This window comes from Ostrea edulis, chromosome 3 (assembly GCF_947568905.1).
Source record: "Ostrea edulis chromosome 3, xbOstEdul1.1, whole genome shotgun sequence".
Taxonomy (NCBI): Eukaryota; Metazoa; Mollusca; class Bivalvia; order Ostreida; family Ostreidae; genus Ostrea; species Ostrea edulis.
In genome coordinates this window covers 641,125-648,129 of record NC_079166.1, presented here as the reverse complement: position 1 = coordinate 648,129, position 7,005 = coordinate 641,125, and positions in this window count along the sequence as shown.

Here is a 7,005-nt window from a genome sequence, read left to right as displayed (position 1 = left end):
AGACATTCGAGGTTATTGTGTTCCAGATATTCGAGGTTATTGTGTTCTAGATATTCGAGGTTATTGTGTTCTAGATATTCGAGGCTACTGTGTTCTAGATATTCGAGGTTATTGTGTTCTAGATATTCGAGGCTACTGTGTTCTAGATATTCGAGGTTATTGTGTTCTAGACATTCGAGGCTATTGTGTTCTAGATATTCGAGGTTATTGTGTTCTAGATATTCGAGGTTATTGTGTTCTAGATATTCGAGGTTATTGTGTTCTAGATATTCGAGGCTACTGTGTTCTAGACATTCGAGGTTATTGTGTTCTAGATATTCGAGGCTACTGTGTTCTAGACATTCGAGGTTATTGTGTTCTAGATATTCGAGGCTACTGTGTTCTAGACATTCGAGGTTATTGTGTTCTAGATATTCGAGGCTACTGTGTTCTAGACATTCGAGGTTATTGTGTTCTAGATATTTGAGGCTACTGTGTTCTAGATATTCAAGGTTATTGTGTTCTAGATATTCGAGGCTACTGTGTTCTAGATATTCGAGGTTATTGTGTTCTAGATATTCGAGGCTACTGTGTTCTAGATATTCGAGGTTATTGTGTTCTAGATATTCGAGGTTATTGTGTTCTAGATATTCGAGGCTACTGTGTTCTAGATATTCGAGGTTATTGTGTTCTAGATATTCGAGGCTACTCTGTTCTAGATATTCGAGGTTATTTTGTTCTAGATATTCGAGGTTATTGTGTTCTAGATATTCGAGGCTACTGTGTTCTAGATATTCGAGGTTATTGTGTTCTAGATATTCGAGGTTATTGTGTTCTAGATATTCGAGGCTACTGTGTTCTAGATATTCGAGGTTATTGTGTTCTAGATATTCGAGGCTACTCTGTTCTAGATATTCGAGGCTATTGTGTTCTAGATATTCGAGGCTACTGTGTTCTAGACATTCGAGGTTATTGTGTTCTAGATATTCGAGGCTACTGTGTTCTAGATATTCGAGGTTATTGTGTTCTAGATATTCGAGGCTACTGTGTTCTAGATATTCAAGGTTATTGTGTTCTAGATATTCGAGGCTACTGTGTTCTAGATATTCGAGGTTATTGTGTTCTAGATATTCGAGGTTATTGTGTTCTAGATATTCGAGGCTACTGTGTTCTAGATATTCGAGGTTATTGTGTTCTAGATATTCGAGGCTACTCTGTTCTAGATATTCGAGGTTATTTTGTTCTAGATATTCGAGGTTATTGTGTTCTAGATATTCGAGGCTACTGTGTTCTAGATATTCGAGGTTATTGTGTTCTAGATATTCGAGGCTACTGTGTTCTAGATATTCGAGGTTATTGTGTTCTAGACATTCGAGGCTATTGTGTTCTAGATATTCGAGGTTATTGTGTTCTAGATATTCGAGGTTATTGTGTTCTAGATATTCGAGGTTATTGTGTTCTAGATATTCGAGGCTACTGTGTTCTAGACATTCGAGGTTATTGTGTTCTAGATATTCGAGGCTACTGTGTTCTAGACATTCGAGGTTATTGTGTTCTAGATATTCGAGGCTACTGTGTTCTAGACATTCGAGGTTATTGTGTTCTAGATATTCGAGGCTACTGTGTTCTAGATATTCAAGGTTATTGTGTTCTAGATATTCGAGGCTACTGTGTTCTAGATATTCGAGGTTATTGTGTTCTAGATATTCGAGGTTATTGTGTTCTAGATATTCGAGGCTACTGTGTTCTAAATATTCGAGGTTATTGTGTTCTAGATATTCGAGGCTACTCTGTTCTAGATATTCGAGGTTATTGTGTTCTAGATATTCGAGGTTATTGTGTTCTAGATATTCGAGGTTATTGTGTTCTAGATATTCGAGGCTACTGTGTTCTAGATATTCGAGGCTATTGTGTTCTAGATATTCGAGGTTATTGTGTTCTAGATATTCGAGGTTATTGTGTTCCAGATATTCGAGGTTATTGTGTTCTAGATATTCGAGGTTATTGTGTTCTAGATATTCGAGGCTACTGTGTTCTAGATATTCGAGGTTATTGTGTTCTAGATATTCGAGGCTACTGTGTTCTAGATATTCGAGGTTATTGTGTTCTAGACATTCGAGGCTATTGTGTTCTAGATATTCGAGGTTATTGTGTTCTAGATATTCGAGGTTATTGTGTTCTAGATATTCGAGGTTATTGTGTTCTAGATATTCGAGGCTATTGTGTTCTAGACATTCGAGGCTATTGTGTTCTAGATATTTGAGGCTACTGTGTTCTAGACATTCGAGGTTATTGTGTTCTAGATATTCGAGGCTACTGTGTTCTAGACATTCGAGGTTATTGTGTTCTAGATATTCGAGGCTACTGTGTTCTAGATATTCAAGGTTATTGTGTTCTAGATATTCGAGGCTACTGTGTTCTAGATATTCGAGGTTATTGTGTTCTAGATATTCGAGGTTATTGTGTTCTAGATATTCGAGGCTACTGTGTTCTAGATATTCGAGGTTATTGTGTTCTAGATATTCGAGGCTACTCTGTTCTAGATATTCGAGGTTATTTTGTTCTAGATATTCGAGGTTATTGTGTTCTAGACATTCGAGGCTATTGTGTTCTAGACATTCGAGGTTATTGTGTTCCAGATATTCGAGGTTATTGTGTTCTAGATATTCGAGGTTATTGTGTTCTAGATATTCGAGGCTACTGTGTTCTAGATATTCGAGGCTATTGTGTTCTAGATATTCGAGGCTACTGTGTTCTAGACATTCGAGGTTATTGTGTTCTAGACATTCGAGGTTATTGTGTTCCAGATATTCGAGGCTACTGTGTTCTAGACATTCGAGGTTATTGTGTTCTAGATATTCGAGGCTACTGTGTTCTAGATATTCAAGGTTATTGTGTTCTAGATATTCGAGGCTACTGTGTTCTAGATATTCGAGGTTATTGTGTTCTAGATATTCGAGGTTATTGTGTTCTAGATATTCGAGGCTACTGTGTTCTAGATATTCGAGGTTATTGTGTTCTAGATATTCGAGGCTACTCTGTTCTAGATATTCGAGGTTATTTTGTTCTAGATATTCGAGGTTATTGTGTTCTAGATATTCGAGGCTACTGTGTTCTAGATATTCGAGGCTACTGTGTTCTAGATATTCGAGGTTATTGTGTTCTAGACATTCGAGGCTATTGTGTTATAGACATTCGAGGTTATTGTGTTCCAGATATTCGAGGTTATTGTGTTCTAGATATTCGAGGCTACTGTGTTCTAGATATTCGAGGTTATTGTGTTCTAGATATTCGAGGCTACTGTGTTCTAGATATTCGAGGTTATTGTGTTCTAGACATTCGAGGCTATTGTGTTCTAGATATTCGAGGTTATTGTGTTCTAGATATTCGAGGTTATTGTGTTCTAGATATTCGAGGTTATTGTGTTCTAGATATTCGAGGCTACTGTGTTCTAGACATTCGAGGTTATTGTGTTCTAGATATTCGAGGCTACTGTGTTCTAGACATTCGAGGTTATTGTGTTCTAGATATTCGAGGCTACTGTGTTCTAGACATTCGAGGTTATTGTGTTCTAGATATTCGAGGCTACTGTGTTCTAGATATTCGAGGCTACTGTGTTCTAGATATTCGAGGTTATTGTGTTCTAGACATTCGAGGCTATTGTGTTCTAGACATTCGAGGTTATTGTGTTCCAGATATTCGAGGTTATTGTGTTCTAGATATTCGAGGCTACTGTGTTCTAGATATTCGAGGTTATTGTGTTCTAGATATTCGAGGCTACTGTGTTCTAGATATTCGAGGTTATTGTGTTCTAGACATTCGAGGCTATTGTGTTCTAGATATTCGAGGTTATTGTGTTCTAGATATTCGAGGTTATTGTGTTCTAGATATTCGAGGTTATTGTGTTCTAGATATTCGAGGCTACTGTGTTCTAGACATTCGAGGTTATTGTGTTCTAGATATTCGAGGCTACTGTGTTCTAGACATTCGAGGTTATTGTGTTCTAGATATTCGAGGCTACTGTGTTCTAGACATTCGAGGTTATTGTGTTCTAGATATTCGAGGCTACTGTGTTCTAGATATTCAAGGTTATTGTGTTCTAGATATTCGAGGCTACTGTGTTCTAGATATTCGAGGTTATTGTGTTCTAGATATTCGAGGTTATTGTGTTCTAGATATTCGAGGCTACTGTGTTCTAAATATTCGAGGTTATTGTGTTCTAGATATTCGAGGCTACTCTGTTCTAGATATTCGAGGTTATTGTGTTCTAGATATTCGAGGTTATTGTGTTCTAGATATTCGAGGTTATTGTGTTCTAGATATTCGAGGCTACTGTGTTCTAGATATTCGAGGCTATTGTGTTCTAGATATTCGAGGTTATTGTGTTCTAGATATTCGAGGTTATTGTGTTCTAGATATTCGAGGCTACTGTGTTCTAGACATTCGAGGTTATTGTGTTCTAGATATTCGAGGCTACTGTGTTCTAGATATTCGAGGTTATTGTGTTCTAGATATTCGAGGCTACTGTGTTCTAGACATTCGAGGTTATTGTGTTCTAGATATTCGAGGCTACTGTGTTCTAGATATTCAAGGTTATTGTGTTCTAGATATTCGAGGCTACTGTGTTCTAGATATTCGAGGTTATTGTGTTCTAGATATTCGAGGTTATTGTGTTCTAGATATTCGAGGCTACTGTGTTCTAAATATTCGAGGTTATTGTGTTCTAGATATTCGAGGCTACTCTGTTCTAGATATTCGAGGTTATTGTGTTCTAGATATTCGAGGTTATTGTGTTCTAGATATTCGAGGTTATTGTGTTCTAGATATTCGAGGCTACTGTGTTCTAGATATTCGAGGCTATTGTGTTCTAGATATTCGAGGCTACTGTGTTCTAGATATTCGAGGTTATTGTGTTCGAAGAATTTGAAAAGTTTTATAGCGTTTTCTCACTTAGATTCTCACAGAAAACCAGATACGGTCTCTTTTTGGTCAGAGTGCTCGATTCTATTCGATTAAGTTCAATTCTCGTCTTAGCTCCACGTCAAAACCTAAGACGTTTAACACATGTAATGTTCTCATGTACAGCAATGCTATCCGATAAACAATAGGTAATCACTGTTCTCGTGTACAGCCGTGCTCTCTGATAAACAATAGGTAATCACTGTTCTCGTGTACAATCGTGCTCTCCGATAAACAATAGGTAATCACTGTTCTCATATACAGCCGTGCTGTATTAACATTACATTTTCTAACCAATATGGTGATGTTTAACAAAAAGAAACTTTATTGTGCTTTTATCGATTTTAAACAGGCATTTGACACTGTTTGGAGAAATGGGTTGTGGTATAAATTGTTAAAAAACGGTATTGATGGCAAGTGTTTTACATATATAGAAAACATGTATGATGGCGTTAAGTCTATGATATCCATTAATGGCCAGTCGTCTGAATTTTTTAACTGTAAGATTGGGGTTCGTCAGGGTGAAAATTTATCTCCTCTTCTGCTCTCGCTTTATATCAATGACTTAGAAGAATTTCTTTCTAGCAAAAACGTTCTTGGACTCTCTATTAATTCAAGTATACCAAACACTGACGAAAACCAATGTCTACTTTGTTCAAAACTGTTTATTGTATTCTATACCGATGATACAGTGATTATATCAGAGTCTGCAGTGGGATTACAACATCCTCTTAATGAGTTTCATTCATATTGTATTCAGTGGAAATTACATGTCAACGTCGATAAGACAAAAAATATGGTTTTTTCCAAAGGTCGACCTCCAAATAATACATTTTACTTTCATAACAAAGTTATTGAAATTGTGAAAAAATTCAAATATTTGGGTATAATTTTTTCCAGATCAGGATCGTTTAACAAGGCAAAAAAACATTTATGTGAGCAAGCCCAAAAAGCGATGTATTGGGTTATACGAAAAATTAGACAATATAATCTACCAGTTGAATGTCAACTTGATTTGTTCGATAAAGTTGTTGCACCTGTACTTTTGTATGGTTGTGAGATTTGGGGGTTCGAAAATCTTGACATTATTGAGCGAATGCACTTAAAATTTTTAAAATATATTTTCAACTTAAAAAGTAGTACTCCAAATTATATGGTCTATGGAGAAACTGGCCGCTTTCCTTTATATGCAACAGTGTATACAAGAATGATTTCTTACTGGGGAAGGTTATCTTTAAATCCAGATAGTAAGATTGTGTGTAGTTTGTATAAGTATGTACATGATCTATTCTGTTGAGAAAGTTATAAGAATTCTTGGTTATCTTGTATTAAAAATATTTTTGATCTTTGTGGACACTCCAATATATAGAATGAACAAGCATTTTTTAATACAAACTGGTTAAAAATTACTGTTGAACGACGTCTTAAAGATCAGTATATACAGAAATGGCAAAGTGATATACGGGAGTCATCTAAGGGTGAAACGTATGGCATTTTCAAAAGTGAATTTGGGTTTGAAAAATACTTAAATACATTACCTAAAAAACTTCGAACAATATTTATCAAATTTAGAACTTCAAATCACCAACTCCCAGTAGAGACTGGAAGATGGTGTGGCACTCCGAAAGACGAAAGAACTTGCCATATCTGTAATACGGGTCAGATAGCTGACGAATACCATTTTATCCTTGAATGTAAGTTTTTTGAATGTTATAGAAGAAAGTATCTGTGTAGAAAATATTGTCACAAACCTAACTTTTTCAAATTTTCAGAGTTATTGTCAACTTCAGACCCTAATGTACTTATCAAATTGTGTAGGTTTATATCTAAAATATATGACCAATTCTGTCCTCCTTGACTCATTTTATGTATATCAAACAACTCCCTGCTTTTTTCACGTGTACCTTGCATATAATATATTCTATTTGTAAATATTGTATATATTGTACCTCATGTACCATAATATGGTGTGAGTGAATAAAGTAAACTGAAACTGAAACTGTTCTCCGATAAACAATAGGTAATCACTGTTCTCGTGTACAGCCGTGCTCTCCGATAAACAATAGG